We start from the raw sequence: 22,847 nt of genomic DNA, 5'->3' as shown, positions 1-22,847 counted from the left end.
GTTAACACATAAAATTAGCCATCACAGTTAAGCCTGAATAGTTTTCATTAACCAGGTCTGGATGTGGCATTTATTACATCTGTTCATGTTTCACTGGCTAGAACTCAGTCACATCACTACAACCAAGGACAAGAGAAGCTGGAAAATATAGTTTAGGTGTGCGCTCAAGAAGAGAGGAAATGGGTGAACATCTAGCCAGTATATGCCACATCTGCATTTAAAAAGCAGAGAAATAAATATTAGCTTTTATCATCTAATAGAGGGTTTTGTTCTTGTTTCTTCTTATTTAACTGAAGTGAAGAACCTTATTTTTGTCTCCTTCTATTTTTAAGCTTTGCTTCATTCCTTTTTATTTCAGTAGAATCTAAATCCTTAATATACTTGTAGAGTATTAGCAATATTAATAATATTAACAGTTACACTGTCACTACAGGAAGAGTCTTCCTGCCCTAAGATTAGAATGATCTTTGTGAGAACCCAATAGTGTTCATGAAAAACTATAACCACCCCACATAATTTGAACATCTGTCTCCTAGTACTTTCTCTCCCTTATTTGAGAGGAATTTGCCCCATTTCCTACTTTTTAAAAAAGGGGGGGAGGAAAAGGGAGTATGAGAGGAAAGAAAAATAATTTTCTCTCAGGAATAGACTCTACTTTCAAAGGTTCTTAACCCTGGCTACACATTAGAAATACCTGGGGAGTTTCAAGTATATTCTGTGTTGGACCCTGTCTCCAGACATTTTAAATTAATTGGTCTGCAGTATGGTACAGGCATTGATATTTCTAAAGAGATTCCTAGGTGAATATGACTGTGGTAAGAATTACTTCCAAAATTACTTTATTGGCAGTGTTAAAATCTAGAATTGCAAAATTGGATGTTTATTTAAATACTAAGTAATATAAAGTTATATATATATGTATGTATGTGTGTGTATATATACATATATAAAGTTTTATATATAAAACTTTTTCAAGTAGGCAACATAACAGAATGAAGCAGACCATAATAGCAATCAGGTGGAAAAATATATATGACAGAAGAGCCAAAAGTAGAAATTTACTTCTTATTTATAAATCAGATTAGAGATTAGCAAGTATTCTTGGTATGGAATTTAAAGACTGCCTTTATGTGGAAGTTTTGTGATATCACATACAACAGATTAAAAAAATGTGCATTGTCATATGAATGGCAATTTAGAATCCAGATGATTTTTATGAGGAAGCCCAAAGCAAACCACCTCTTCTTCTGTTGGCATGATCATTCCAACTCTAGGTTTTGAGATTCAGTCAAACCAAGGATGAAAAAAATGAGGAAATTTTGGACATAATTTAGTTTTTATTTTTATTCACCTTTTAATATAGGAGTATAATATGAATTAAGATATGTACGTAGTGTGCAAAGAGTGAACAAAATAATCCTTTCCTCTTTGGCTTTCACTTATCTTCCTGGTTCTGTTTTCCTGGAAACATACATAGATGGCTTGGGTCAACTTTGTTATGAGGCTGCATTGTGAAATTGACGCTTGATTGGTACTGTACCTGGACTGGGAGACCTATAAATGCCTGATAGGAAGCCATAATTTTGGCCCCAGACTGTGACTTGAATAATCAACATGTCCCTTTTGGGGTTCCTGAAAGGTATGTCTATGGAGTTATTCAAAAAAGATGTGAGGCATGTGTTTTCTAAACCAAGATGCCCCTCATACCTGCCAGATGTGAATCTGGTAGCTCCTGACAACTGGGTAAGCTACTACAAGGACTCCCCCAGAAAGAGGAACACTTGGTGCTTTCCTGCTGGCATGCTGTATCTACTGTCCTATAGCATCTTATTAGTGGTTCTGAAAGGGTGCTTCTTCGGTCCAGCATCATCATTATCTCCAGGAAGCTTCTTAAAAGTTCAGATTCTGGGGCCTCATCTCAGGAACACTGAATCAGAAACCCAGGTGGAAGGGGAGGGTTGGGGAGCAGTATTCTGTGTCTTAACAGTCCCTTGAGACGATTCTGACGCATACTCAAGATTGAGAACCATTGCTCTGAGTGATCTTGATGCCAAGTGTGGCCTATGGTAGTCTTGTGTGTCTGAGTGTTTAATTGAACCTATGACAGTGATCTTCTCTGGTGTGCATTGTGCATTAACTATGTTCAAAAATGTGTCAGGGAAATGCAGTTGTTTTCCCAATGGGTTAGAATTGGTTTTAGCATTTAATGAGGATAGTTTGACATGTATTTTGTGGATCATAACATAAGATAAAGTTCCTATTTGTGGTGAAACTCACCGAGAGTCAATTTCACCTATTAAATTCCATTTCCCCTAAAGCAAAAGTTCTCACCTGAACAAGGGATAGGGAGGGAGGGTGAAAGGCTATTTGAGTCTTTTGCAAGAAACACATTTGTGCCCTTCCTCATTAGAGTTAACAGAATTTGAGGGTGAGGAAACGTGTTATTCAAGGACACATACACACACCCACACACACGCACACACAGACACACAAATTTCCCTCCCTGTTTCTTTTTCTTCCCTTCCCTTCCCTTCCCTCCCCTCCCCTCCCCTTCCTTCCCCTCCTCTCCCCTTCCCTTCCCTCCCCTCCCCTCCCCTCCTCTTACCTTCCCTCCCCTCCTCTTCCCTCCTTCCTTCCCCCTTCCCTTCCCTTCCCTTTCCTCCCTCCCTCTTCATTTTTAAATTTTTTTCTTTTTCACCAACTATTTAATTCTCTTATAAATCTTTTTATTAATGCCTCAAAAGATAGAAAGGAATATACCAGTTAAATGGTTAGCTTTGTTCTTTTGAGTTTTGGAGCTTTCAAAATTGATTAAAAACCATCTGAAAGCGTATCCTGTAGTAGAGAATTCTTTATTACCATTTTCAGTATTATCCTCTTGTGTCAAGTTGAAATAATCCTGAATGGCTTATGTGAAATGGCTCTGGTTTGAGGAAAATGTAATTGGTCTAGGCTTAACACATACGTAGTTAAGTGAATAATTGGTGGCAATCTTGTGATTGGAAGGCCCTTTTAGTGTAAGTGGAACCTTGATCTTTGCCAGTGAACCACTTGGGAAGGTAAAAGAAAAATTTTTAAAGTGTATTTAAAAGGCTTTTGTTGGTACAGTGGATTTTTAGTTTTAGTGGGGTCTCTTGCTGATTGCAGTATGGGTTTTACCTGAAGGGAAGTTTCATCAGTGGAGTAAATTGGCATGATAGGTTGTAACACAAATCTGCCTATGGAACCCTTACTTGCTGTATTACACAGTAGTCATAGTTTTAAGTGACTCCAACTGTATTAGTCTACTCAGGCTACCATGACAAAATACCACAGACTGGGTGGCTTAAACAACAGACATTTATTTTCTCACAGTTCTGGAGGCTGGTAGTCCATTATTAAGGTTCCAGGAGATTTGGTTTCTGGTGAGGAACTCCCTTCCTGGCTGGTAGACAGCCATCTTCTCACTGTGTCCTCACATGGCTTTTCCTCAGTTTGCTCATGGGATTGGATGAGTAGGAGAAAGAGAAAGAGCTTTCTGATGTTTCTTCTTATAAGGATACTAATCCCGTTGGATCAGGGTTCCACCTTTATGACCTCATTTAACCTTGATTACTTCCTTGGAGGCTCCAGTTCCAAATACAGTCACACTGGGGGGTTAAAACTTCAACATATAAGTTTTGGAATGACACAAACTGTCTATAACACCAGCTTAACTGAAAATGTCTTAAGGGCAATTAAAATGTTCATATAACTGAAAGTTCAGATTATCAAAGTTGCTGGATGCAGGTTTAAATGAAGTTGTTGGGACTCTGTTCTATATTTCTTAGCATTGATTTTTATTCTCAGCCAGACTCTATCCAAGAGATGGCAAGATGACCACTACCAAATTCCAAGTTTATATTCTGTCATCTAACTCAGTGAAAGAAAGCTTCACTTTACCAACTGTTTTGTTCAGATTCCTATGATTGTATCTCTTTTAGTTTATTTGAGCCACAAATTCATTCCTAAATCAATTACATTGATCAGGAGGCCAATTGGTCAGACCTGGGTTATGTGTCCAGATCAAGGATTGGGGCAGACATGTCCAAAAATATGGAGCAGGAATAAAGGAGGAGAAGTTACACAAAGGAAACTATAAATGCTGTTGATGAAAGGAGAACACATTCTTGGCAGGCAGAAGTAACATAGGCACCATCCTTCCTAAGCAGAGTGGACCTTCCTTCAGAAAACTGCATTTATCTTCCTACAAATATGGCTGGTATTGATAGGATCCTGTCTTAGTTGGTATATATTTTTTCTAAGAGTGAGCTGGATTTAGAGTGATTTCATGAACACCATTTGAAGGTTTAAGTGTAAAAAGTCATAATCTAACCAGGTATATTTTAAATGTATAGAATTAAGCTGGCCATGCTTTTTTTCTTTCTTCTTCTTTTTATTTATTTATTTATTTATTTTTTAATTAATCAATTAATTTATTTAGTTAGTTATGGCTGTGTTGGATCTTCGTTTTTCTGTGCGAGGGCTTCCTCCAGCTGCGGCAAGCGGGGGCCACTCTTCATCGCGGTGCGCGGGCCTCTCACCATCGCGGCCTCTCTTATTGCGGAGCACAGGCTCCAGACGCGCAGGCTCAGCAACTGTGGCTCACGGGCCCATTTGCTCCGCGGCATGTGGGATCTTCCCAGACCAGGGCTCGAACCCGCGTCCCCTGCACTGGCAGGCAGACTCTCAACCACTGCGCCACCAGGGAAGCCCCTATTTATTTTTTTGATGTTGACCATTTTTAAAGTCTTTATTGAATTTGTTACAGTATTGCTTGTTTTTTTTTATATTTTGGTTTTTCGGCCCCAAGGCATGTGTGATCTTAGCTCCCCGACCAAGGATTGAACCCACACCCTCTGCCTTGGAAGGTGAAGTCTTAACCACTGGACCGCCAGGGAAGTCCTTTCTTTCTTCTTTTTAAAAGCTCAGTGAAGTTCCTGCTCTTCAAATGACATGGGTAATTGCTACTTTTAATTAGTATAATTTTCTAATATTCTATTCAAAATTTCTATGTGTATATGATGTATAAACAGCAATGTTTTTCCTTTCAAGTAATTTTAGATAGAAGTGAAGTTCAGTTATTTTATGAATTTTATTTTCCTTGTATTATCTTCACTTAATTTATGAATTATATAGTGATTTATCCTTGCAGGTAGATGAACTGAAAGATGAGGTATTTAATAATGCAATTTTTGGAATGTACTTTTTTCTGTTGGGGATTTTAAAGACATTATCTTCCTCACTCATATGAGACATAAAAGGCTTAGGCATTGGATGTTTACCAGCTGATATGAAAGGCATAACAGTGGTTATGACTGTACTATGTATGCTGGTGAATAAAAGACATAAGTAAGGTATTCCCATGAAGGAGTTTACAGTCCAATCTGGGAGACAGTCCACTCAACAGAAATGCAAAGCCATCTCAATTTTCTGGAAAAAAACGGGAGGCTAGTGCTGAAATCGTGAACCCTGAAGTAATTCCATTAATTATTAGCTCTGTGAACTTACACAAGTTACCTAAAATTTCTGGGCCTTAGTTTTCTCATTTGTAAACTAAACATAATAGACTATCTCACAAGGCTGTTAGGAGAATTTAAAAAGTTAATATATGTTAAACATTTATAAAAGAAACTGGGTAGAGAGTAAACACAGGCACATGGCCTGTTTTTGTCTGTTTATTTAAAAATAATTTTGTTTGAACATACTATAACACATAGTTGGAAATTCAACTGAGGGAGACACTCTGGTCTTGGTAATATCAGAAGAAGTTGTGTAAAACTAACCCTTCTGCTGATAAGAATGATAAATTTTGGGGAAAAAAATTTTAAAATTCTCAAGTCATTGGAAAACAATCAAAAGCAGGCAGAAGTTAGAGGGCATCCAACCCTCCAACAAGAAAACTACGCTGGTTAAGATTCACATTTGTAAGTCTTTTCCCCCAAGAACACCTCCTAAATCACATCTTATGGGGGGCTAGAACTGAGGCAGAAAGTTGAAGTCCTGTCAGCCTGAGGAGTCATAAAAAGAAAGAGTTTGGAATAGCCAGAGTAGCTGGAAATTGAGGGAAGTAATACCAGAAAAGAGAGAGAGATAGCAGGAGCTGCAAAATATAATGTAAACTCTCCTCAAATCCTTGCTTGACCCGTGAACTGCACATGTGTTACACATGTGTTTGGAAAACCTCCAAAGAATCTAAGGAAAAAAATAGCAGCTGGAGGCTTGAAAGAGCTTAGCAGGAATGTCAGCCGCTACCTATTACTAAAAGATAAGAGTTTGAAATTTGAGTCCTGTCAAGTTAAGAGAATGTTGGTAAACATGTTGTTGGACTTTTCATTGAAAACCTAGAAGGGCCACTGTTTAGGAATAAATACTATGTATCCAGACTGAGATATTTGCTCTGAGACTAAAAGCATAACCAATATAGGGCATATCCTCATGAAACATGACATTAAATCTCAACTTGGTCGAGGCGATTCACCAGTGATTTAACTGCCTGCTAGTACAAATCTCAATACTCTTCAAAGGAAGACAACAGATTCTAAAATTTTACAATGAAATATCCACAATATCACTATACAATAAAAAAAATCACTAGACCCACTGGAAAAAATAATGTTATAGAAATAGACCCATGAGGAATACTTATATAGAATTAGCAGACAAGTAATTTATCATAAATATATAGTCTACAGGAAAAATAGGTATGTTAAAAAAGGCATGAGGAGTTTGAGGAAAACTAAGAAAAATGTAAAACAAAACAAACTGAATAGAAATGCAAGAACTGAAAAATATGAAAGCTGAAATAAAAAATTCATTGGATGAGATTAATAGCAGACTAGACACAACAGAAAAAGCAATATATTTGGTGATAAATCAATAGAAGTCATCTAAAAGGAGGCACAAAATGAAAAGATTTTAAAAATGAACAAACTCACAATGATCTGAGGGACAGTATCAAATGGTACAATACACTTTTAATTGTAGTCCTTGGCAGAGAGAAGAGAGAAAATGAAGAAGGAAAAATAGTTGAAGAAACTTTGGCTAAAAAATTTCTAAATTTGGTCTAAAACAGTAATTCACAGATCCAAGACCCTCAGTCAATGAGTATAAAGAAAACTGTACCTAGGCACATCTGCTGAGGTCTTAAGATTAAAAAAAAATCTTAAGGTCAACCAGAGAAAAAAGAAACATTATATATTGGATAAAAATGCTAAGAATTTTTAAAGATAGCTGACATGTCATTGGAAATAATTGAGGCCAGACAAAAATGGAATGATATCTTTTAAGTTCTGGGAAAAAACTTGTTAATCTAGAATTCTGTATTAAAACAAAATCATATTTTTTTAAATGAAGGCACAATAAAGACATTTTCAGGTAAATAACAACTGAGAGAAATTGTTGCTGGCAGGTCTGCAGTCCTAGATATGCTAAAATAGAGTTCTTCAGGCTGAAGGAAAATGATCCAAGATGGAAACTTAGAAATACAGGAAAGAAAAGCAAAGGACATTATTGATATGTAGATAAATACAATGAATATTTTAGTTTCTTTCTAAAATTATTTAAAGTCAACTGAATGTTTATACCTAAACTAATGACAGTGTATTTATTGAGTTTATAACATGGGCAGGGGTACTTTAAACAATAGCAAAAGGATTGGGAGGTCTGTAATGGATTTATACTTATATTATGTATCAAGTGGTATAATATTAATACTATATTAATAATATTAATATTATTAATATTCAAGGTAAACTGTGCTAAGTTCAGAATGCATGTCCTAATCATGATGGTAGCAACTAAAAGACTACTACAAAGAGGAGTACCGAAAAATTCAGTAATGATGTTGAGTGTGACTATGAGGAGGGGGGTGGATGTTGACTAGTCTTTATACAGACTTCAAGTAAGTTTTCCTGTTTCCATTACTATGGCTAACTTTCACCTCCTGTCATATATGGTCCATTTTCACATGAGTTGTGACAGCCTCGGTCAGATAACTTGATTTGCATTCAGGATTCATTCTGATTTGTATGCGATGAACGTAAAGTAATGATTGGAGCAGAGATATTTCAGTGCTTTGCCACTGCAAGTGAGATTTACGGTCGGTAATGAAAGTGCAGTGTCTGATACCCAAGGACATGCTTACAAACAAGACATCATCTATCAATGAGTCCTCATTCTTCAGAAGCAGTTTAATTAAAAGATATATAACCCAGAATCCCGAATGCGTTCCAAGTCAGCAGCATCAAAGCAGAGCCCACAGTATGTGGCTGAAGGTTATCCTCAGGTATATTTCACCAGGAGGCTGACAACAATTGAGGGTAAATAGGAAAAAGAGAAAAACACTTGGATTAATATAAGGATTGGCCCATTTTCTCAGGAACTGATTTCAGGAGTTTTGGGAAAATGTGAGAGAGTTACCGAATAAATGGAGCTCTGACCAAGGAGCAGTAGGAGAGGTGTTGATTATGGAAGCGACATCTGTGACCTGGGACACAAAGCTGGTCCTGCAACATCTGCTTATGTTCCTGGGCAAGTCATTCATTAGACAGAATGCAGAGAGCATACCACTGATGAGCTGGGGACCTTGGGAAAGTCACCAAAATTCTGGAGGCCTCAGTTTTTTCAACTGAAATGAGAGGGTGGGACTGAATGATGTCTGAGGTCCCTAAGATTCTGATTCAGTGCTGCACTCAGATACAACTGAGGCCCCTTCCTGCACAACCAGAAGCATCCTCCACTAAGCCCTCCTTCTCCTCCTACTCCCCCAACCCTGGTACCTGCAGATTCAGCTTTTATCCTCACTGGCAGAACCGGCTACATAATTTGTGAGGTCTAGTGCAAAAGGAAAATGCAAGGCACCTTGTTCAGATACTAATTAGAATTCAGGATGGAGAGAGCAGAGCATGTCTTAGAAACACAGGGCCTTCTAAATGTGGTACCCTGTGTGACTGCCCAGGTTACATGTCTATGAAGCCACCTCTGCTCCCTGGACTTTGAGTATGGAAACTTAGTAGTGACACAGATTGTCCCCAGTGACAAATATGCAAATATTACATATTGATGGTGGAATATTTATAAACCGTAATTGTATAAACCTGCCTCCTCATAGTACAAATTTGATATCTGACATGGTAGAGAAATGGTGATAATGGTTAACCATAATTTTACTGACTGAGTTAATTTAATTACTAGTAATGATATTGATTTTCTAATAGACCTTATTTTTTAGAGCTGTTTTAGATACATAGTGAAACTGAGTGGAAAGTACAGATATATATATGGTATACGTATTATATATATCCTATATACCACTCACCCACCCCACCACACACATGCATAGCCTCCTCTATTATCAACATCACTTACCAGAGTGGTACATTTGTTACAACTGATGAGCCTACATTGACATATCATTGTCACCCAAAGTCCACAGTGTACATTAGGGTTCACTCTTGGTGTCGTATATTTTATGGATTTAGACAAATTTAATGACATGTATCATATAGAGTAGTTTCACTGACCTGAAAAGTCTTTGTGCTCCACGTATTTGTCCTTCCCTTCCCCTTAACCCCTGGCAACTACTGAAAGGTAGTTGGCTTCTTTCATTTAGTAATACGCATTTAATTTTCTCCAGGTCTTTTTTTTTTTTTAAACCCCACATTTGTTTATTTATTTATTTTTGGCTGTGTTGGGTCTTCGTTTCTGTGCGAGGGCTTTCTCTAGTTGTGGCAAGTGGGGGCCACTCTTCATCGCGGTGCGTGGGCCTCTCACTATCGCGGCCTCTCTTGTTGCGGAGCACAGGCTCCAGACGTGCAGGCTCAGTAGTTGTGGCTCACGGGCCTAGTTGCTCCGCGGCATGTGGGATCTTCCCAGACCAGGGCTCGAACCCGTGTCCCCTGCATTAGCAGGCAGATTCTCAACCACTGCACCACCAGGGAAGCCCACTCTCCAGGTCTTTTTATGACTTGATAGCTCATTTCTTTTTAGTGCTGAATAATACTCCATTGTCTGGATGCACCACAGTTTATTTATCCATTCACCTACTGAAGGGCATCTTGGTTGCTTCCAAGTTTTGGCAACTATGAATAAAGCTGCTGTATACATCAGTGTGTCAGTTTTGTGTGAACATAGTTTTAAATTCTTTTGTATAAATTCCCAGGTGTACAACTGCTGGCTTGTATAGTAAGAGTATGTTTAATTTTGTAAGAAACTGCCAAACTGTCTTCCAAAGTGGCTGTACCATTTTTTATTCTCACCAGCAGTGAATGAGAGTTCCTGTTGCTCCACATCCTCGCCAACATTAGGAGCTGTCAGTTTTCTGAACTTTGGTCATTTTAAAAGGGGTGTAGTGGTACTTCATTGTTTTAATTTTCATTTTCCTGGTTAGGTATCATCATATGGAACATCTTTTCAAATGCTTATTTGCTATTTGCCTATATTCTTTGTGAGGTGTTTGTTCAGCTCTTTGGCCCATTTTAAAAATCAGGTTATTTTCTTACTGTTGAGTTTTAAGAGTTATTTGTATATTTTGGGTAACAATCCTTTATGAGATTTTTTTTTCCAAATATTTTCTCCCAGTCTGTGGCGTGTCTTCTAATTCTCTTGACTTGTTTCTTGCAGAGCAGAAAATTTTAATTTTAATGAAGTTCAGCTTATCAATTCTTTTGTTCATGGATCGTGCCTGCCTGTGGTCTTGTATCTAAAAAGTGTCATTGCCAGACTGAAGGTCATCTAGATTTTCTCCTGTTTTTTCTTCTAGGAGTTTTATAGTGATACTGGCTTTTTTTAAACCTGTATAACTTGTCACCATACACACAGTGCTTCTCACCTAACACAATTATATTGGATTCGTAGAATCCTATGAAAAATACAGTTATTTTCCAGGTTAAGAAAATGAGGCACTGAGACAGAACAATGAGTCAGAGCCATCTCTTTTTACTCTTGGTCCAGTTTTCTTTCTTTGAGACCATGATACCCCACTACATCACCTCCCTGAACTAAAACTTGATGGAACACAAAGACACTTTTATTTAGAAAGTTCAAACTGCTCTAGGTGCAATTCCTTATGGAAGATTTATTTGGCTGTTTTGTATAAATAGAACTGGTACAGCAGATACCATTTAGAAGAACCTTTATGAATACCAACCATATGCTAGAATAGCCTTGGCTGCAAGGTCTTTTTTGATTTTTTTTTTCTTTTGTTGAGTACAGAGGACACTTACCTCTGCTGCGAATGGCTTTCATCCCCACACTTTGCATTTCTTGCTATTGAACTAGAGTAATGGGGTCTTTAGTTATGAAAGTCAGAGGTTTCTAAACCTTACAATAAAGTTGCTGTTTCAAGAATAAGATGCATTGTTCCCAAATAATTTTGAAACTGTTATCTGCTTGATACTATACTCTGCCTGTCTCTCATTCTATGTTGGGGGTTGGGGTAGGTAGAGGAGGATAGACTGATGAATTAATACACTGGGTTGGGAGTTCAGATTCTAGCTCCATACTTACTAACTGTGTGATCTTTGGCAACTTACTTAATCATCCTGTGCCACTAAAATACTGGAAAATATTTGTACCAAAAAAAAGGATTATCGTGCTGAGTAAAAGAAATATAAACCACATAGTTTGCTCCATAAAAATTAGATAATAACAATTTATTATTTTAGGAAGTAAAGTGAAGAGTTGATAGAACAGTGTTTTATGAGTGATTTTATTAGCAACTTGGTGACACACTCCAGGAACTAGCATGAACAGTATGCAAAATGGGGATATAGTGAGATGGCAAAAATGGAATGAAAATGACAAAAACAAAATTTAGGGGAAAATGTTAATAGTAAGGGAACTAACAAGACACAACAAGCACACAAAAACAAAGCCTCAGTCAAAACAAAAAATATCTGAACTAAGCTTCAGAAAAGTAAAATTAGCCAAATCAGATTATATAAGAAAATAAAAAATACAACCTTTAATTCAATTACTTTATTTACCCAGAATATGCATTATACTGAAAGGCAGATTAAAACTAATGTAAAATGGGTTTAGGAACTGTTGAAAACAATTAAGGTTAAGGTAATTTGTAGCCAAGTTCAAATTTATATGGTTACAGTTTTGCTTTATGTCAGTGCACTCTTAAAATATCTATTTGTAGCATGTTTCAAAATAGTAGATGGCAATTCTCTTAAAATAGTGATTTAGTTCAGGAGAAAGTAAGCTATAAGCTTATGAATAGGGTATGATCCCTGCCTCTGGGTGGTCAGGCATATAAAAGTCAGTAAATATTTATTGAATTTAATTGAAACATGTAGAGGTACAGGTAGAGGACTTCTCAGAGGACTTTTGGTTTGGTGACCATAATATACTGTTAGCCTTGAATTTACTTATGTTGCTATGTTACCAAAATAGTGTCTATAATTTATTCCTTTTAGAATCACAGGGTAAAGATCCTTGGTAATCACTTGGTCCTGTGTCATCTCGTGCCCAAAGTTTGTTCATCCTCCGCAATGTTTGATTCCCACTAGAAATCTTTTTATTGAGTCCATGCTTATTCTCCTTCACATCTAATCCTTGTTGTTTGTAATTTGGAAAACGTAAACACTGTGGAATGTGCCTGCTATGATTTTCATGACTACCCTCTGCAGCAGTGCAGACAGCAGGCGGACAGAGAGGCTTGAGGACCCCTGCAAGCTGTCATGTTCTTCTCCTCTTTCTGTTATTTAGGTGTAAATTCACCAATCTTTTCAATCTTCTTCTTTTTTTAAAGTGGTTGCATAGCCTCTCTCTTCAATGCCCCATTTTTCCTAGAACAGAATACAGTATTTTCAGTGCAGTCTGATATGGACAGACTAGGGAAGCATTATTAATTCTCTCATTCTGGGCACTATTCTTTAAGAGCACCTAAATCACATTAATATTTTTGACAAGCACATTACATTATTGATTTATTTTAAGTTACTGTATATCTTTGTGCCTCAGTTTCTTCACCTGTAGAATGGGAATGCCAATAAATTTACTTTAAGGGTTTTGTCCAGAGTGAATGAGTTAATGCTTTTAAATGATTAGACACTTTAAATGATTAGAGCAGTGCCCAGTACATGGTAAACCCTTCATATATGTTAGCTGCTATTATTTTATGATTTTTATTATTATTATTAATGGTCAGTTAAAATTCCTAAGTCTTAATCATATTGATGTTCAATCACATTCTTCCCATACATTCTAATGGGGTTTTTGTTTTTATCTTTAAGGGAAAGATTTGGATTTACTAAATATAATCTTGTTAAAAATCCGTTATGCCATGTTATCTAAATCAGGATATTCTTACCAATTCATGCTGTGTTCTTCTAGGCTGTGCATTATTTCACATGTGACAAGTGCATCATCTGTGTGTCCCAGGCTGTTAAATCACTGTTAAAAGTGTCAGATTGGTCCCTGCAGTGGACCACTAGAGACATTGCTCCAGGTCGACACTGATTTAATAATTAGTTTTCTTTGGAGATAGATGCCCAATCAGTAAAAAGCTGACCGGAATTTATACCATTCAGCCTGTATTCCATGCACAATAGATCCTTCATCCAGGGACATGGTGTTGATGAAGGCAGAGCCCCTGCCTTCAGAGGAGCTCCGCTTCTGCCTGAGCGCTTGCAGAGTTTCAGCTGTGGCTCTGTGATCTCTTTGGCAAGTTCTTTCAGTACCTGATAATGTAGTTAGAACAACAAAGATCCTCTTACCTCACCTGAATATTTCTCTGTTAATTGTGTTTTTAAATCTCTCAGGGTTTCTTCCCCTGTTTCCCAGACCACGTAGGCAGATTGGAAAGAACAAAACTATTGCTTGAACACACAGCTTCTGCAGTGTTGTGAGCATGTTTGGGATCTTGTTTCTCATTCTGGTGTGGGGCTGGGGTGGGACAGATAGGGAGACTATAGTATACTTTTCACCTGGGATGTTCCTCTTTGCTGTGGCAGAGGAAATTGCATAGGGGCAGGGCTAACTGGGAAGGGCTAAGGATTGAAATTAGATCAGTTCACTGAGGTGCTCATTATCACTGCCTTTCCTCCATCTTCCAAAAAGAGAATCCTGGTGTGGTTCTGGAAATGCCTCCTGGTCTGTGGACATCACTAAGCCTGTCGCAGTAACCCCATTCCTGTGATCAGTGATGGGCTCAGACATGAGCATGAGATGCATAGTGTGGGGCAAAGACCAAGTTAGAATTGTGTCCTAAACAAATGTAAGAATTACTACTATTTTTATTTTGGAGAAAAAACAGATGGCAAAGATATCAGTGTTTCTACTCAAAATCCCACAACAAGTAAAGCAGAAAGAATCAGTCTAGTCTTTAATCTTGAGTATTGAGCCATTATTTTCTTTTCCAGTGGCAGCAATTCAGTGAACCTTCCATTTGAGTGTGGTTTTATGGACAATTAACTGCTTCTGTTAATTGATCTAGGGGAAAGAGATACAAAAAATTTGAAAAACATTTTTACTTGAACACGTCACTTGATTTTTTTGGGTGGGTTTGGTTAATGAACACTTTTGAACAAGCCCATTGTAACTCTCTTTGCTAGTACCTTTTATTTCATCCCCAGCAGTTATCACAGCCTGAAATTTTCTTGCTTGTTCATTTGCTTGTTTGTTCTCTGTCTCCTCCAGCTAAATGTGGGCTGCATGAAGACAATGGTATTGTCTGTCTCATATTCCAATGCCTGGAATAGGTAGTTGCTTAATAAATGTTCACTGAATGAACAATCAGATTTTCTAGCCATCTCTATTACATCAACATGTAAACTATGCACACACATTTTTTAAGTGCATTCTCTATTCCTGGCATAGTGGTAAACAAAATAGCCCTATGTGATTCTTAATTTTTAGAAGGGAAAAGCAGAAAAGGAAGGAAGGAAAGGGAATGAAGGAAGGAAGAGAGAGAGATGGAAAGATGGAGAGAGGGAGGGAGGGAGGAAGGATGAAGGAAAGACAGGGAAAGGAAATAAAAAAGAAAGAAAATAAGAAGGAAGAAGGAGGGAAGGAAGGAAGAAAGGAATGACTATGACAGTTCTGGAGGCTCGGAAGTGCAAGATCAAGATGCCAGCCAATTTGTTTCCTGGTGAGAGCTTTCTTCCTGGCTTACAAATGGCTTCCTTCTCCCTGAGTTCTCACATTGCCTTTCCTTGCGGTGTGCACGTGGAGATCTCTGTCTGTCTCTCTCACTCTTCCTCTTCTTATAAGAACACTAATCCCATCATAGGGACCACATCCTTTTGACCTTATATAACCTTAATTACCTCTCAAAAGTCTTATTTCCAAGTACCATCATATTGGAGGTTTGGGCTGCAACATATAAATTGTGGGTGGGGGACGCATTCAGCTCACAAAGGAAGGAAGGAAGGAAAGAAAGAAAGAAAGGAGGAAGGGGAGAGAGAATATGAAGGAAGGAAGGAAAGAGGTAATTCGAGAAAGCATTAAGTGCTATGGAGAAAAATAAGACTGAGCCATGTAATGTGACTGGAGAATTATGTTAAATTGGGTGGTCACATGGCCTCTTCAAAGAGGTGACATTTATTTAAGATTGATATGTAAAGGTGAGCAAGAAGAGAGTTCCAAGCAGAGTGGTAGGTAGTCCAATGGTTCCGAGGAGGAAATGGCTCACGGTATTTGAAGAACTGAATGCCAGTGGGGTGAGCATGGTGGGTGAAAAGATGGTGACAAGGAATAAGGTTAGTCACGTTGATGGGAGCTCCATAAAACAAAGATTTGTAAGTCATGGTTAAGAAGTTCTAATTTATGCTGAGAGTATGGGAAGCCAATGAGAGATTTTTAGAAGAGGAGTGAAACCCTCTGATTAGGTTTCTTAAAGTTCACTCTTTTGGTCATGAGGCAAATGGATTGTAACTCAGTAAGAGTGGCATCAGGAGACCAGTTTAGAAGCTATTGTATTAGTTCATGACTAATAATGATGGGTGGGACCAAGGTGGTTGTAATGAGGATGGGGAGAAATACATGTATAACAGATGCCTTTTGGAGGGTGAGTCAACTGAATTTGCTAGTAGATAGACATGGGGCTTAAATGCAAAAAAGGGACGTTACTGCTTAGATTTTTGGCTTGAGCAAAGAACGTCAAAGTTGTGAGAAAAGTCAGGTGTCTTGATAACTTCCTCTGCAGTTCTATTCATCCAGGCTATGAATTATCAAGACCCATTACCTCTTGCAATCATTACTGGTACCTTATAATGCTTTTTTAAGGAGTTTCTTCTAAGTTAGGGTCAGGAAATATTCAAGATAGGAGATTCTATGAATACTAATTGATTTTTTTCTCCATTAGTTAATTATTTCATGAATTAGCAAAAAAGTTCAAAAATAGGGATTAACATAAATTTAGGGGCCTATCTATGGATTCTGTTATTGATTCTTGAATTTCATGACCATGGATAAAAAGAGATAAATCTATTAATAAATAATTTTACTTTTGTGTATCTATATGTATACATACTGTATGCATATATATGTATATGAATATTATTTTAAACTCAACAGTTCTGATAGCAAGATGTTCAAATATGAATTTTTAGTATAAGGCACTTAAAAGCCCTCAAATGGAGTATTTCATTATTGATACAATTTAACTGTATTATCTGTATTATAGCTTATGTATTGTCACTCTGTGAAAAGCCAATTTAAAACATTAATGAAAACTCCAGAGTTTTCCACCATTAACATTTCTTTTAATATACTCATTCTTTTTTTGTTTGTTTTTTGTAGGGGTAGGAAGAAGAAAAAAAAACAAAACAAAAAGGCAGTTGAGACAATAGTCTTTTCTCTTTTGTTGTTAAATCTAGCTGACTTTTAAAGTGAGCGCTCTAAAATGGATTCTTTCATTTTTAAATATTTCTATTCTAAATTGGCAGACACCACGATTATTAGCTTTTTACAGAGAAAGAAAAAGAGTGCTGTAATTACCTTAATTTTATCTTTTTTGCCAAATGAATTTCTACTTTATTCACTAAGAAAATTGTACAGCACCCACCTCAAATTTATTATGTGTGCTATGTGTTTTAAGACCTTGCACATCACACCTCACCCATCCCGGCCCCTCCCCACGTCCTACAGGATAAAGAACACTGGAGCTTGGCAGGCAGTCACAATGCTTGACCTTTTGTTCTTCAACTTTCTGTTCCTCTGGGATCCTTTTCATTTCACCCAATTATCCTCTTTGTTGTGTGTTGACTCTGATTCTTGAGCTCCCTTTTTTGTGTGGTTTCTAAGAGTATTTCACCACATATGGTTCTGTCCCTCCCCCTTCACACATATCTAAGTTCTTTTCATCATTTTAGGCTCATTCTTTCTAAAGTTTTTCTTGGACTTTGGTCAGCTGAACTTTCCCCCTTAATTTACTTTTGGTAAATGTATACTCCCTTCACCCATTATTCCCACCCCCCCCATTTATTAAAAATAAAATAAAATAAATCATAATAAGCATCAGTAAGTAAAGAGCTAGTAGCTTAATGGCAAAGAGGGATTTTTTTCCAAAAAAACAATTTTGGTAATATTTGACATTTAGTCTATGTATCTAGATTGTTGGCCATTTGAAAGGGCAATAGAGTTCCTATTAGGTTTGACCCTCAGATGATGGCTTCAGGAAGATAAATTCTGTTTTCAAATAATGTCATCATCTGGACTGCATGTGTCATATCTTCTGGTTGCCAACAACAAAAATATCAAGGGAATTGTAAATTTTGTGACGGTTAGTACTATTTTTATCCTGCCACTACTGTACCTTAATTGTTTAGAAATGTACCTGCCATGAATGAATGAAAAATAAAAACAAAGGGAATTTATTACATTTTAACAGAAAAAAATAGCATTGCAGGGGTTAGTGTACTTGTTTTGTGATTGCCCTCTATGTGTCAATCAAGAGATTGGGATTATATCAGACCGGATTGTTGCTTTCAAGTCATAGAACCTTCCTTTGATTGGTTTAAGCAGAAAGAAATTTGGTAAAAGGATATTGTTTGGGGTATTCAGTGCTCACAGAGTCAATGAGAATCTGGAGGACCCAGCTTGAAAAGGAGCAGGAACCAAGATACCTCTAGATGGTCACGGCAGCCAAAAATGCAGATCCCCCCCCCCCATTACCCCCTGGTAACTACAACTTTGTATTCTACATTTGTGACTCAACTTCTGTTTTGTAAATAAGTTCATTTGTACCATTTCTTTAGATTCCACATATAAGCAGTATCATATGATATTTGTCTTTCTGTCTGACTTACTTCACTCAGTATGACAATCTCTAGGTCCATCCATGTTGCTGCAGATGGCATTATTTCATTCTTTTTTATGGCTGAGTATTGTTCCATTGTATATATGTACCACATCTTCTTTATCTGTTCCTCCATTGATGGACATTTAGGTTGCTTCCGGTCCTGGCTATTGTAAATAATGCTGCAATGAACATTGGGGTGCATGTATCCTTTTGAATTATGGTTTTCTCCAGATATACACACAGCAGTAGGATTGCTGCATCATATGGTAGCTTGATTTTTAGTTTTTTTTAAGGAATCTCCATACTGTTCTCCATAGTGCCTATACAACAGGAACCTCCATACTGTTCTCCATAGTGGCTGTATCAATTTACATTCCCGTCAACAGTGCAGAAGGGTTCCCTTTTCTCCACACCCTCTCCAGCATTTATTGTTTGTAGATTTGGTTGATGATGACCATTCTAACTGGTGTGAAGTGATACCTCATTGTAGTTTTGATTTGCTTTTCTCTAATAATTAGTGATGTTGAGCATCTTTTCATGTGCCTCTTGGCCATCTGTATGACTTCTTTGGAGAAATGTCTATTTAGATCTTCCACCCATCTTTTGATTGGGTTGTTTGTTTTTTGATATTGAGCAGCATGAGCTGTTTGTATATTTTGGAAATTAAGCCCTTGTCGGTCGCTTCATTTGCAAATATTTTCTCCCATTCTGTGGGTTTTCTTTTAGTTTTGTTGATGGTTTACTTTGCTGTGCAAAAGCTTTTAAGTTTAATTAGGTCCCATTTGTTTACTTTTGTTTTTATTTTCATTACTCTCAGAGGTGGATTAGAAAAGATTTTGCTGCGATTTATGTCATAGAGTTTTCTGCCTATGTTTTCCTCTGAGATTTATAGTATCCGGTCTTACATTTAGGTCTTTAATCCATTTTGAGTTTATTTTTGTGTATGACGTTAGAGAATGTTCTAATTTCATTCTTTCACGTGTAGCTGTCCAGTTTCCCCAGCACCACATATTGAAGAGACTGTCTTTTCTACATTATATATTCTTGCTTCCTTTGTCATAGATTAATTGACCATAGGTGCATGGATTTATTTCTGGGCTTTCTATCATGTTCCATTGATTTATAAGTCTGTATTTGTGCCAGTACCATACTGTTTTGATTACTGTAGCTTTATAGTATAGTCTGAAGTCAGAGAACCTGATTCCTCCAGCTACATTTTTCTTTCTCAAGATTGCTTTAGCTATTCACAGTCTTTTGTGTTTCCATACAAATTTTAAGATTTTTTTTGTTCTAGATCTGTAAAAAATGCCATTGGTAATTTGATAGGGATTGCATTGAATCTGTAGATTGCCTTGGGTAGTATAGTCATTTTGACAATATTGATTCTTCCAATCCAAGAGCATGGCGTATCTTCCCATCTTTTTGTGTCATCTTCTGTTTCTTTCATCAGCTTCTTATAGTTTTTGGAGTACAGATCTTTTGGCTCCTGTGGTAGGTTTTGGAGTACAGATCTTCTGGCTCCTGTGGTAGGTTTTGGAGTACAGATCTTTTGGCTCCTGTGGTAGGTTTATTCCTAGATAGTTCATTCTTTTTTTTTTTTTTTTTTTTTTTAGTTCATTCTTTTTGATGTGATGATAAATGGGATTGTGTCCTTAATTGCTCTTTCTGATCTTTCATTATTACTATTTAGGAATGGAAGAGACTTCTGTGTATCAATTTTGTATACTGCAACTTTACCGAATTCATTGATGAGCTCTAGTAGTTTTCTGGGAGTATCTTTAGGAATTTCTATGTATAGTATCATGTCATCTGCAAACAGTGACAGTTTTACTTCTTCTTTTCCAGTTTGGATTCCTTTTCTTTTTCTTGTCTGATTGCTGTGGTTAGGACTTAAACAATACATTGAATAAAAGTGGCTATAGGGGACATCCTTGTTTTGTTCCTGATCTTAGAGGAAATGCTCTCAGCTTTTCACCATTGAATATGGTGTTAGATGTGGGTTTGTCATAGATGGCCTTTATTATGTTGAGGTATGTTCCCTCAATACACAATTTCTGGAGAGTTTTTATAATAAATGGATGTTGAATTTTGTCAAAAGCTTTTTCCGCATCTATTGAGATGATCATATGGTTTTTCTTCTTCAGTTTCTTAATGTGGAATATCACACTGATTGATCTGCAGATACTGAAAAATCGTTGCATCCCTGGGATAATTCCCATTTGATCATGGTTTATGATCTTTGTAATGTATTGTGAAATTCAGTTTGCTAGTATTTGTTGAGGACTTTTGCAGTGATGTTGGCCTGTAGTTTTATTTTTTGTAGTATCTTCTCTGGTTTTGGTATCAGGGTGATGGTGGCCTCATAGAATAATTTTGGGAGTATTTCTTCCACTGCAATTTTTTGGAATAGTTTTAGAAAGATAGGTGTTAACTCTTCTCTAAATGTTTGATAGAATTTGCCTGTGAAGCCATTTGTTCCTGGACTTTTGTTTGTTGGGAGTTTTTTACTCACAGTTTCAATTTCAGTACATGTGATTGGTCTGTTCATATTTTCCATCTCTTCCTGGTTCAGTGTTGGGAGATTGTACCTTCGAAGAATTTGTCCATTTCTTCTAGGTTATCCATTTTATTGGCATATGGTTTCTTGTAGTAGTCTCTTATGATCCCTTGTATTTCTGTAGTGTCAGTTGTAACTTCTCCTTTTTAATTTCTAATTTAATTGATTTCAGCCCTCTCCTTTTTTTCTTGATGAGTCTGGCTAAAGGTTTATCAATTTTGTTTATCTTTTCAAAGAACCAGCTTTTAGTTTCATAGATCTTTTCTATTGTTTTCTTTGTCTCTATCTCATTTGTCTGCTCTGATCTTTATGACTTCTTTCCTTCTACTAAATTTGATTTTGTTTTTTCTTAGTTCTCTAGTTCCTTTAGGTGTAAGGTTAGATTGTTTATTTGAGATTGTTTTGTGGTGTTTCCTGAGGTAAGCTTGTGTTGCTATAAACTTCCTTCTTAGAACTGCTTTTGCTGCATCCCATAGGCTTTGGATCGTCGTGTTTCCATTGTCATTTGTCTCTAGGTATTTTTGGATTTTCTCTTTGATTTCTTCAGTGAGCCATTGGTTATTTAGCAGAATATTGTTTAGCCTACACGTGTCTGTGCTTTTCACAGTCTTTTTTACTTGTAGTTGATGTCTAATCTCATAACATTGTGCTCGGAGAAGATGCTTGATATGATTTCAATTTTCTTTTATTTACCGAGGCTTGCTTTGTGGCCCAGCATGTGATCTATCCTGGAGAATGTCCCACGTGCACTTGAAGAAAATGTGTATTCTACTGCTTTTGGATGGAATGTTCTATAACTATCAATTAAGTCCCTTTGTTCTTTTTTTAATTTAAATTTATTTATTCATTTATTTATTTATTTTTGGCTGTGTTGGATCTTCGTTTCTGTGCGAGGGCTTTCTCCAGTTGCGGCTAGCGGGGGCCACTCTTCATCGCGGTGCGTGGGCCTCTCACCATCGCCGCCTCTCCCGTTGCGGAGCACAGGCTCCAGGCGCGCAGGCTCAGCAGCTGTGGCTCACGGGCCCAGTTGCTCCGCGGCCTGTGGGATCTCCCCAGACCAGGGCTCGAACCCGTGTCCCCTGTATTGGCAGGCGGATTCTCAACCACTGTGCCACCAGGGAAGCCCAAGTCCCTTTGTTCTAATGTTTTATTTAAGGGCTGTGTTTCTATGTTGGTTTTCTTTCTGGATGATCTGTCCATTGATGTAAGTGGGGTGTTAAAGTCCCCCAGTATTATTGTGTTACTGTTGATTTCCCCTTTTATGGCTGTTAGCATTTGCCATGTATATTGAGGTGCTCCTCTGTTGGGTACATATATATTTAGAATTGTTATATCTTCTTGGATTGATCCCTTGATCATTATGTAGTATCCTTCTTTTTCTCTTGTAACAGTCTTCATTTTAAAGTCTATTTTTTCTGATGTGAGTATTGGTAATCCAGCGTTCTTTTGATTTCATTTGCATGGAATACTTCTTTCCATCCCTTCACTTTCATTTTGTATGTGTCCCTAGATCTGAAGTGGGTCTCTTGTAGACAGCATATATATGAGTCTTGTTTTTGTATCCATTCAGCCACTCTATGCCTTTAGGTTGGAGCATTTAATACGTTTACATTTAAGGTAATTGTCTATATGTATGTTCTTATTGCCATTTTGTTAATTGTTTTGGATTTATTTTTGTAGGTGTTTTCTCTTCCCTTCCTGTTTTGTTCTCTTCTCTTGCTATGTGATGCCTGTTTTTAGTGTTGTGTTTGGATTCCTTTTCCTTTTTTGTGTGTATGTGTATTGTAGATTTTCCCATTAGGTTTTGATATAGCAGTCTATATATGTACAAGATTGTTTTAAGTTGCTGTTCTCATAATTTAAAATTCATTTCAAATATCTTGCATTTTTACTCTCTTCCTCTCAAGGTTACCGGTTTTGATATTATATTTATGTGTGCATGAGTTCCTACCTTTACTGTATGTTTGCCTTTACTGGTGAGCTTTCCCATTTTGTAATTTTTTTGTTTCTGGTGGTGGC

General features: G+C 37.1%; 1 protein-coding gene across 7 annotated transcripts in view; it reads left to right on the top strand.

The window, feature by feature from the left end:
• RGS7 (regulator of G protein signaling 7) overlaps nucleotides 1-22,847 on the top strand; it is a 584,592-nt gene that overhangs the window by 158,643 nt on the left and 403,102 nt on the right. For 2 of the 7 annotated variants that reach the window (XM_059940741.1, XM_059940743.1), the window contains one exon: nucleotides 4,832-4,978. The exons of the other annotated variants lie outside the window; for them this stretch is intronic. The gene's annotated coding sequence lies outside the window, so the exon portion shown is untranslated. Of the gene's footprint in view, nucleotides 1-4,831; nucleotides 4,979-22,847 lie in introns of those variants that run through there. 7 annotated transcript variants of the gene reach the window in all.

The sequence above is a fragment of the Balaenoptera ricei genome, chromosome 1, assembly GCF_028023285.1.
Source record: "Balaenoptera ricei isolate mBalRic1 chromosome 1, mBalRic1.hap2, whole genome shotgun sequence".
Classification (NCBI taxonomy): domain Eukaryota; kingdom Metazoa; phylum Chordata; class Mammalia; order Artiodactyla; family Balaenopteridae; genus Balaenoptera; species Balaenoptera ricei.
The sequence above is the reverse complement of the archived record's forward strand: the minus strand, read 5'-3'. Positions and strand labels throughout refer to the sequence as shown.